The sequence below is a fragment of the Centruroides sculpturatus genome, unplaced genomic scaffold (genome assembly GCF_000671375.1).
Source record: "Centruroides sculpturatus isolate CEXI.00-Female unplaced genomic scaffold, Cexi_2.0 scaffold1235, whole genome shotgun sequence".
NCBI classification, from domain to species: domain Eukaryota; kingdom Metazoa; phylum Arthropoda; class Arachnida; order Scorpiones; family Buthidae; genus Centruroides; species Centruroides sculpturatus.
The window spans coordinates 203,297-215,237 of record NW_019385386.1 but is presented as its reverse complement, the minus strand read 5'-3'; the positions used below and the strand labels follow the sequence as shown (position 1 = coordinate 215,237).

Here is an 11,941-nt window from a genome sequence, read left to right as displayed (position 1 = left end):
TATTTAAAAAATAATTAATAAATGTTGAAAAAATACAGATTTAATAAACATATAATATAATTTTTTATCTCAATTTATTGTCTAAATTATTAATGAAAATGAATTTATTGTAAATATATTTTAAAATACAATAAATAAATAAATAAAATATAAAAATATTCTCTACGTTTTTCATTAAAATTATATATATTTTTATCTATAAAGCATTATTGTGCATACACTCATTTATAGATATTAACAGTAATAATAGTTAATTAATGTTAAAAAATAATTTTAATTTTAATTAATAGCATTTTTGAAAGGGAGAAAAAATATAATTTTTCTTAATTTATCATTTAAATTATTACTGAAATTATTGAAAATATACTTAATATTATAATTTAAAATTATTTTATATTTTTAGCATTTAAATTATTATTATTATTAATTCTATTAATGCATTTTCATTTGCGTGTATTAAAAATAATAATAACTAATTAATGCTACAAATTAATAATAATAATTTTAAAGAATAAATTTCCTTTCTTAGAAAGGAAAAATATGCAATTTTTCCCCTCAATTTATCATCGAAATTATTAAAGATTTTTGAATAATAAATAAGTTTTTTAAACTGTTATCTATACATAAACACAAAACTTTCTTAGTATTTTTAATATTATAAGTGTGTAAATTTGCATTTGATAAATTAAAAATAAAGCTACAAAAATATAAATCAAGAAGAGAAATCGATCTTGTAATATAACTCCTTTAATTTTTATTATTTTTCCATTTTTTCTACCCTCTCCCTCATAATTTCTTACTTTTTTTTTCGTATTTTAACATATAAAAATCGCCATTATCGCCCTCCATTTTAAGACAGTAATCTATAATATTTTAATGGAAGATATCAATATTAAAATTTTATACAGTGAAAAATTATTAGAGATAAAAATAGAGTGTTTTTTTTAGAATTTCATAATATAAAAAAATAAATAAATTCTTAATTTTAATCTGCTATAAATAGTGTAAGTCAGTCGTAATATTAACATAAAATTTTTAAATTATTGGTAAAATTTATTTGAAAAAAAAACATTGAATTTTTAGCGATTAATTTTCTGTTTATTTTCCTTACATAATGTCTAAAGGCGTATTGATGATGCGGATAATCTAACAGAGTATTGTTGATTGTATCGATCTCGATCGATCTCATCGTTATCGATTGTCTATTAAGTAAAGAAGTCCAAGTCCTCCTCCCATACAGAATAAAGAAACTTTCTAGAATATATTTTGAGTAAGTTCTTTCCTCTTTTTTTTATTTTCATAGATTTAATTAAGTTAAACTTTCTTATCCTTGTTTACTTTTTGATATTTTAATGGATTTCTTTTATATATAGACTATATATATAGGCCTAAATATTATTTTCGTGCATTGATATCAATTATTTATCTTTTTAGGCCTATTATCGATATTTCTGGTCACGATAAAGACTTAAATCATTCTGTTAATAAAATTTTTAATTCGTTTTTTACAATTTAATCGATACTTTTACACGAAAATCATAACTTTAAGCGATTAAAATCAAGAAAAATTAACGTAATAAGTATTGAAAAGTGTAGTAGCAATGATAAAAATAATTTAATTTTCCAAAAAAAAAAAAAAAAAAAAAAATAGAAATTAAATTTTGGAATTAATCCGATAATATTTTAATATACTGTACAGTACATTAATTTTATGGATAATTAAATTATTACAAAAATTGTGTAACATGAATTTAACTTTTTTAGCGTTATTCTAGGCGTGTCTCTCTCCTCTTTCTCCGTCTTTTATTTTATATTACTTTCATATAAATGATATATTCCACTTTGTAGACGGATGTATAACATCAATGTTGATTAAATGAATCGGAAAAAGTTCAAAATCTCATCTCTTAATGAACGTTTTCGTTGATTAATGACACACTAATGATAATTCTACTGTTTTAGAAAGAAAAGTAACTTTTAAAAAAATTATATTAAATTAGTTTTCTTAAAGGAAAATTCTTAAGAATATTTCGAGAGAGCTAGTGGTAAATTTTAATTGTTATTTCGATAAATTATTTTGTATGGATTGAAGTAGATGTAATTCCCGTTTGTTGAAGATAAAGTGTTTCCTCCATTTATCATACTCCACAAGTGTTTCTAGTGATGAGGAGGACATCGGATGATTGGGATGTTAAGGATAACTATTACTAAATATCCGTTATTGATATTGAGAATAACTGCAGCTAATAAGAGCTATTGATACTGAAGTCTAATTATCATAATTAGCATTATTAATGTCTTAGTAACTATTACTGATTTAACAATTCAAAATCTCATTATAAATTTTGGTTATTAACTGATTAAACTGGAAATTAAATTCTCTTCTCTTTGGATTTTGATAAATCGAAAATGATTTATTTANTGAGTTAAATTAGAAAAAAAATAAAAAAATTTGTAAGAATATATATATAATACATATTATATTAAAAAATACTAAATAATAAAGAATGATTGAAGATTGAGATGAAAGATAATGAAAATAACTGAAAGCATATCAACAAAACAATTGCAATAAATGGAATTTTGTTGTGAAAAAATGTCGTCTTAAAAGCTGCAAATGAGAAAAATAAAAATAAAAACTACAAAGGTACAAAATAAATTGAACACGAAATTGCAAATGAAAGAAAAAAATTTACAAAAAATACCAAATAATTAATAATTAAAATTTCACCTGAAAAAAGTAATTGAAATTGATGCAGTGAAATATTATTTTCAAAAATTAAGTTATAAAAAGTTATAAAAGTGGTAAAATAGAATTCAAACTTTCGTATTAACTTTATATAAAATAGTAGTAAATAATTTATTTATAATTTTAGCCATGTTATTAAAGCGACGAGTGTCACTCCCATTGTAAAAACCGCGTCGAAATTAATCCCCTAATAATACCTATATTTACAGTTATTAAAATATAAGTATATTTCGTTTTTAAAATCATTTTACCATTAATGCAAATAGACCTAGTTGATAGAAGATAAGTTTAATGTTATCATATTCTCGGAATTTATCAGGCAAATAAATAAATGAAAAGAATGTAATAAAACCACATGATAAGAAAATTTAAATATCTTATTGATGCATGTATTATTTATTATTCTTATTATGTTTTTTAGTATTAAAACTCATGTATACAATTTAGTTCCTATGGCAACTGGTCCGTAATGTTTTTCACATGAACGAATGTAAACATCAATTTTTATTCCTTGATCTAATAAATATAACGAAACGAAGAGGGGGGGTGGAAATAAGTAAAATAAAATAAAAGTAAATCTTTATCTGTTAAGAAGAAAATACATTCGTAGGATAATTTGATTTCATCAATTGTATCAACAAATATTCCAATGCAAAACTTCTTTTAAGAAAATTAAAATATATAAAAACATGATAAATATTTATTTTCTGTATTTTTAGAATAAAAAAAATAAATACTAAACGTATGAATGATTGTTTTTCAGTTGGTAAAATGCTTTCTTGTTTATCTAGGTAACACTTTCTTAAAATGTTTCTTTTGTTACCTTGCTAGTAGTAGTAGTGAGTTGTAAAAGGCACCAGTACAGTAAAGTTGTCAGTGAAAAATACTCTATATGGGCTATAATTTGTCTATTTTTGAATTATTTTATAAATTGAGTATTTTATAAATAAGGTAGAGACGTCAACTTCCATATATCAGATGAAAAAAATTCCCTGTAGACAGACAACAGCGATATATAGCTGCACTTTCGAAATTTATTTTTCGATGTGAATTTCGAAGATTTTTTTCTTTACACTACNTTTATCATCGAAATTATTAAAGATTTTTGAATAATAAATAAGTTTTTTAAACTGTTATCTATACATAAACACAAAACTTTCTTAGTATTTTTAATATTATAAGTGTGTAAATTTGCATTTGATAAATTAAAAATAAAGCTACAAAAATATAAATCAAGAAGAGAAATCGATCTTGTAATATAACTCCTTTAATTTTTATTATTTTTCCATTTTTTCTACCCTCTCCCTCATAATTTCTTACTTTTTTTTTCGTATTTTAACATATAAAAATCGCCATTATCGCCCTCCATTTTAAGACAGTAATCTATAATATTTTAATGGAAGATATCAATATTAAAATTTTATACAGTGAAAAATTATTAGAGATAAAAATAGAGTGTTTTTTTTTAGAATTTCATAATATAAAAAAATAAATAAATTCTTAATTTTAATCTGCTATAAATAGTGTAAGTCAGTCGTAATATTAACATAAAATTTTTAAATTATTGGTAAAATTTATTTGAAAAAAAAACATTGAATTTTTAGCGATTAATTTTCTGTTTATTTTCCTTACATAATGTCTAAAGGCGTATTGATGATGCGGATAATCTAACAGAGTATTGTTGATTGTATCGATCTCGATCGATCTCATCGTTATCGATTGTCTATTAAGTAAAGAAGTCCAAGTCCTCCTCCCATACAGAATAAAGAAACTTTCTAGAATATATTTTGAGTAAGTTCTTTCCTCTTTTTTTTATTTTCATAGATTTAATTAAGTTAAACTTTCTTATCCTTGTTTACTTTTTGATATTTTAATGGATTTCTTTTATATATAGACTATATATATAGGCCTAAATATTATTTTCGTGCATTGATATCAATTATTTATCTTTTTAGGCCTATTATCGATATTTCTGGTCACGATAAAGACTTAAATCATTCTGTTAATAAAATTTTTAATTCGTTTTTTACAATTTAATCGATACTTTTACACGAAAATCATAACTTTAAGCGATTAAAATCAAGAAAAATGAACGTAATAAGTATTGAAAAGTGTAGTAGTGAATAGAATCTTTTTTAAAAAATTTCGGTCGAGTGGAAAAAAAATCAATTTTCTTTCATATTTTCCGCCTTTTTGATGTATCTCATATGTTGAAATTCTTAATCTTAAAAGATATTTTAAATATATAAAGTCGCTTTTGATATTATCTTTTCTGTTTTTCTTTAACAAAGTCGTGTACAGTACGTCTAAATTGAAATTTACTTTATCTCGTTTTCATCTTATGTTTTAACTGTTGGAAACTTTTGTACTATTTATCTGTTTTTCTGAATAAAGTAATCTTTCTTCCTTTCGACTTATTACCTATTTTTCTACTCCATCACTCGACTGGAAAAACTTATCTACTGGCAACTTCCGTTCTACTTGGAATCAAACAACTCATTCCCTTTCTACAATGTGATTTTTAGCATCGGTTCTCTTTTGATTTATTTCCTATCCACCAGCAATTTCTACAGTGAATTAAGTTAAAAAATACACAAGAATAAAAAAAAGAACTTTTTATTTCAGCAAACTTTGCATACTCCGCTATAAAAGAAAAAAATATTCTATTTTCCCCTTTTTTTTTGATACTCCTTGTTTTCAAGAATAATTTTTCATTCTTGTTTTCAAAGAATTTTTTTTAAATAAATAAATATATAGTCTATATATATATAACGTCAATTTCGCTTTCTGTTTACGCAATAATTAGATACAAACTGTCAATTTTGTTTCTGCATATGTAATAATTTGATTATTGATTTCGTAATAATATAATTACGGTTTCGTTTACGTAATAATTAGAATATTTTCTTATTGTTACATAATAATAATGTTTTATAAAAAATGTTTTCGCTCGAATCATTTATATTATTTAGCATTATATTAGCCACCAACTTAATCAGGTAAATCGTTTACTTGTCACTTATCAGTAAATGAATTGCTTCCGCATGCAAATGTGCACTTGACATCTATCATTATTGTTATTTTTTTCCCTTCTTCTCTCGCTCTTCTTATTCTTTCACTGTAAACGATTCTTCACTCTTATTTCTCTCCATATTTTTTTTTTTAAACAAGAAATTCCCCTTTTCCCTCTTTTCCCTCCCCTTAAAATATACTTCCTTTTTTTTTTTTATTTTGTTGCCTCTTTATGTTTTGATCTTCGTCTTTACAGACGATCTCGTTAATTTTATTTTATATAAAACGCAATCCTGGCTATTTTCCAACAAATACGGATCAATCTTTTGCTATTTTTTTCTATTAAAATATTCTGCAAACGTCATTTTTTCCTAGCTTAATCGTACATTTATTTTCTTCTGGCATGACTGAATTTCAAATATTGCAAAAGCTGCATTGCATGATATTCTTTCTAACTCTTTTCTTTTTCATTTTTATTATTATTATTTTCCTAAATTACTACTTGCTATTCCATAATATCTTCGTATATATACACACACACATACTGTATAAGCTTGCGCAGTATATTTATTATATGTATATATATCATCTGTAACATGATGTGAATCGATTCCTATAATCGATAAATAATAAAATATTCATTAAATAAAGTGAATAAGCGTACTAATCCCATTTTTTTCTATATTTAATCTATTGATTTTTTTCTTTACACTACAAAATGTTATAAACGTGCTCAATTTCTTGAAATTTTAGTTTACAATTTAAAAAAATTGCATATAAAATATTCAAATAATAATCTTAGACACNATATATAGAAGAATTATAATAAAAATTTATACCAAAATATATATATATTATATTATATAATTTAACTAAGTGCAGTAAATAGAAAGATGTTAAACATAGATAAAGGTACAAGAAACCAATTTTTAAGAAATCATTTTCGTCTATCCAGTATTACATATTCAAAAAAAAAAGGAAGCAAGCTCATAAAAAACTTTATATGTTGTAACTAGGTTATGTAACATGTTATAAAAAATGCTAAGTCGAATTTTTGTATTCGATGCTTGATTTTTATTCTATTTTTAGTTTTTTTTTTCTTCTCGTGTGGCGTTTCGCTTTCTCCATAGAAAAGCAACTGTAGTCTTCAATCATTTCAAAGTCCCATCGGCCCCGATACGGTTGCTCTATTGTCGAAATATCTTTGTGAAATCGCTTTCTCTCTTCCTGCTCCTCGTTGACAACACCCAAATTTTTTAAAAAAAGAAAATAAGAAAAGAAAATAATAAAAAATTCTAAGCGCCAATGTGAAAAAGAAATCCGGCGTTCTCAAAGACATGCCGCAATCGTATTTTGTAACTTGCTAGTAAATTTGATGTCGACATTTTATAGTTTTTTTTTTCCTTTCTTATTTTTATTACCAGATTTTCTAATGATTACTTATAAAAATTTACTTTTTTTAATAGTTAACTCGCCTCTAAAGATCTATCCAGCTTTCTATCCATTAGAAAGTGCGCTAATTAATCATCTTGTAATTATAATAATATAACTTTTTTCCGAATTTAATTATATCTAATTATTTGATAAAAGTTAGATTTAAAACACGTTAGGTTTTAAATAAAATTTAGTTCTGTTTTAAAGTTTTTCTCCTTCGCAAAAATCTTTAAAAACTCATTTTCAGTTTGTTTTTTCGGTGTTTTTAACATGTAAACTCAAGAAATATCCTTATGAAAGTAATTAATCATTATTCTTTATAACGGTAGCTATGATATATGCCTTGCATTCATCTACTTTCTTCACTAACATCATATTAAATTTATTTTTTCTTGCAATAATCCAACCAAACAGCGGGAGATGTTATTCATAAACTAATTCTAAATATATACATTTTTTTATTCTCTTGTAAATTTATTGGCTTTTTTTAATCCTTAGTCGAGATACTATATCATTCATTATTCAGTCGAAATTGTATGCAAATCAACTAACGCTCTCTCTCAGTAACAGACTGTATATAACAGTTTAATTGTTTAATTATCGCAATAAATCATGAAGCATATATTCTTAATCTAAGTTGTTTCTTTGGGATATTTTTTAAAATTCATTATTAAATTCTGTATGGTAGGAAATTTAATTAAATAATCTCTTGAAAAATGATAGGAAAAATAAAATTAAACAAGAAATTTCTTGTTAATAAAATGTTTTCCTACACAAGAAACAAAACAAAATTAATTAGAAATGTTATCTTCCTTAACAATGATTGGTTAGAGAAGAGTAAATAAACAAAATAATCCACCCTGAAGTTTTTTATTGCACTAATCAATAAAGGATAGCCCAAAATTCAGTTAACCAAGATTATTTTACGAGCGTTTACTAACATGCAGTTATTAAAATAACGTATATTTCAGTTAACTAACTTTTAAACTATCTTCTATTTTGGCGTAAATCTTACATCTAGGCTATTGAAGTAATAAATTTTCGTTCTTGATTTTACCTCCATTATCTTCTAACATTTACGTACGGTCAATCTTGTATAACAATTCACAATTAGTTATAACATTAATTTGCATATTATCTAGATATATGATTAATTAATATGTTTAAACTCGGATACAATACTTAGATCTATTGCATTTATTTCAAGTTTAACCAAATAGGCCTAGATACATAAATTATTAATTAATTAATTGTATAAAATTACGTTTAGTTTTTATACAATTTATTTAAAATATATGTGTGTGTGTGTGTATTTAACTGGTACAATATTAAAAGTAGTTAGGTGTAATGCCTCTTCTTATCTGGAATATTAACTCGTATTTTAATCTTTCTTATCAGATTTTTAGTTGATATTTAGTATTTTGCGTGTGTGTAATCAGATAAAAAAATCTAGTATTCTCTTTATTAATTACGTTGTTTCCGTAGATAATTCAATTTTTTGTTTTTTCTAAATGATTTTTCTTCCTCATTATTGCATCTATTAAGTAAATAATGCTTCTAAATTGCAGCTGGAGTTCACAATATTTCTGCTAAACCTATCTAAAAGCCAATTAAGAGTCCACTCACTTTTAAATCGTTACAAATATACCACACGTGTTCCTTATACTGCATTGAGAATAACTGCCATGCCATCATAAGTTTCTTTCAGATCGACAGAACGAACCAAATGGATCGAAATTTCTTCTTATCCTGCAGCAAAACAGCTTTTAAGCTGACTTAGGAAGAATCTATCAAAACATCTATACGTGATGTAAAAATTTGAGTCAGATTTCTAGACACGGTATACAGAAATGATCAAGAAATAAGGTTCTATTTATTTTTTATTCACGTTAGAAAAACGTTTCAAAAGTGCTTCTTAAGCACGTTTTTGTCATAAAATGTATTTTTTCCTTTTGAATTTACAAGTTTCTAAAGTTGAATGAAGTTTAATCTCGCCTGAAATTCACGTACAATTTTATTCATTTATACATATATACGTCAATCTCGGCATCTTTAACCACATTTCTCTACTTTTCTTCGATGGGTTACATTTTCAACATACCAACCGTTCTTTAATATTGAATCTGACATATCGATCTGATCTCAATTCTGATATCTTTATCACATCAATCAAAATTAGTGTTCTTTCCAAAATTTATGATTTATGACATCAAGTACCATAAATCATATTGCAAAAGTCTCTCGCCATTTCTAGGAGACTCAATTAGAAAACTGTTCCTCTTCTTTATTTTATCAAACAATACAGGTAAAACGCTTCACGTTTATTGCAAAATTAAGTTAGAAACAACAAGTATTTTCTGCCAGGAAGAAAGAAAAAATAAATAAAAAAACAACCGAAACAAAAAAAAAAGAAAAAAGTTAAGATTACTATAAAACTTCGTCATGTTTTTGACTCGCCGAAATGTAGAAGTTTATTATTTAATTAAAAATTTGAAGTTTAAAATCGTTCGTTATCTAATCTATTTTGTTGGTTAATTTTAATCAAGTCAAACATATTTTAATTTTTTTAAAGTGATTATTCTTAAATAAAATTTGTGTTCAAGTTTTAGAGAATCTGCATTATCTCGCCTTACCAGACGTCTGTTATCGATCCCTATTACTAAGATAGTATTATAGCTAAACTGGATATAGGATCATACAGACTAACTAACTTACTGTACGCGTACTTTTATATTTTATATAGTTTGTATTCTTTGGATTTAGTTTTTACATATAAATTTAAATTAATATATCTTCTATATATTAGCACATATGTTTAAAGTTTTCGTATATTTTAGAATATACGAAAACTTTCACTTAAAAATATTTAAAGTTTTCTAGAGTTTTTAAAAAGAATATTTTTTTATATATTTTTAAGAGCTTATATAAGATTTTGGTACGTCAAAATAAATACTTTGATTCCAAGAGGGAATATCAAACTTCATCTAATAAATAAGTTGAACATATTCGAAAGAATTTTCTTTGGAACATTTCATAAGAATCGTGTCGTATTTAATTTATTTTGAAACTTTTTAAAATATATTTTTGCATATTTTTACATTTGTTTAAGTTATATCCTACGTAGGAAGTAGCTTGATACTTTCTTCATCTGTTTGAAAATTTTTTACGTTTAAACTTTGTAGATATTTTTTTTATCACTGAAAGTTTCAATTTTTCAAATAAATTTAATAACTGGATTATATATTAAATATGTAGATAAATATAAGGTTAAATAGATAGTAATGGTTAGAGTTATAAAAAGAGCTCCAAAGAGACTTTTACATTTATAGTCCATATATTAGATTGAAATATTTTTGAAAAATAATGGTTTAAAATATATAACGAATAGAAATTTTCCAGTAGTTATTATACTTTTCATTCTATTTTGTTGCTTATTTTTTGTTCACTTTTGTTGGCTTAACTTTATAACAACTGACAAAAGAAAAAGTTTTCTAACTATGTAAAAGTAGGAATAGAAAAGAGGCTAAGAAGTCGGCTATATACGTAAACGATATAAAAAGGAATATCAAAAATCAATTTTAAATGACTCTTTTAAAAAGAGAATCAAAATAAAATATATTTATTCCGTTAGGGAATACCAAACTACATTACTTTAACTAGTAAACAGTACTAAATAAATAAAATATTTATTTACTTAGACAGTCTAATACAAAATTATCTTAAAAATAAATTTTGAAATTATCAGATAAAATTATTTTCTTGAACAATTTTTTATACTGGAATAAATTTTAAAAATTTCTCATTTAATGATTTTTCTTCAAGTTGTTAATGCGTTTGTAATGAATTTGTTATATTTATTAAAATATTTTAATAGCTTTAGATAAACTAGAAGTGTTTTTTTTATCATTCTTTGCTAAAAAGTAAAATTTTAAAGTGGTGATTAAGAAAAAGCATCTGCATCGTTCTAGAGCTGTTGTATGTGATTACTTCTCGACGTTGGAAAGAATTTCTAAAACCTGCGTGAAATGCAGCATAAAGCGGATGCATTCAATATCTTGAGACATTTCTTTCAGCTATCCTTGATATTATTTTCTCGGTGTAGTTGTATCGCGGCCTTTTATTATCCTATCTTCCATGTAGTCCATCTATATGGAACTATTGTGCTTTACGATATAGTTAAGTTCAATATGCTATAAAAACTTCACTCCCATACACAGTTTCAATGCTTTATGATCATCACAAACATTTTAGTAAAGTACATATATTATTTCAAAATGAATATTGCGCCTTAAAATTTGAGAACTTGACCAATTTGATTTATTGTGTTTTGCTCATTTTTAGATAAATAATATAATAATAGAATTTTTATTAAAATTTAGATTAATTAATTTTAGGAGTTTATCTATTTTTATAATTCTTTTTCTGTTGTTATTGTTTATTATTAAAGCTCGCTAACAAGATATTTTAACGAAGAACTCTCACTTTTCATCATTAAATTAATTAAACAAAGTTTAATTATCACGAAAACATATCTTAACCAATCATCGCTTGGACTAATTTTCATATTTTTACGCTGGTTACAAATATAAATTTAATCGATTTACGTCTTTCTCTTTGATTTATTATTTAGATTTGAATTAAATTTTTAAAATAGTTTTTATAACAACGATTGGGTTATTTTTAAAAATCTTAATATATTCTAAACAGTTATTGGCTAATTAAATGGAATAGATGAAACAATTAATG

At 24.1% G+C, this 11,941-nt stretch overlaps 1 protein-coding gene across 3 annotated transcripts in view; it reads left to right on the top strand.

Moving 5' to 3' along the window:
• The window catches only part of LOC111638397 (leucine-rich repeats and immunoglobulin-like domains protein 1), a 71,696-nt gene that overhangs the window by 33,106 nt on the left and 26,649 nt on the right, over positions 1-11,941 (top strand). The window contains exons 1-2 of one of the 3 annotated variants that reach the window (XR_002758859.1): positions 4,399-4,540; positions 4,705-4,821. The exons of 1 other annotated variant lie outside the window; for it this stretch is intronic. The gene's annotated coding sequence lies outside the window, so the exon portion shown is untranslated. Of the gene's footprint in view, positions 1-4,398; positions 4,541-4,704; positions 4,822-11,941 lie in introns of those variants that run through there. One more of the 3 variants, XM_023384101.1, reaches the window with a different exon arrangement.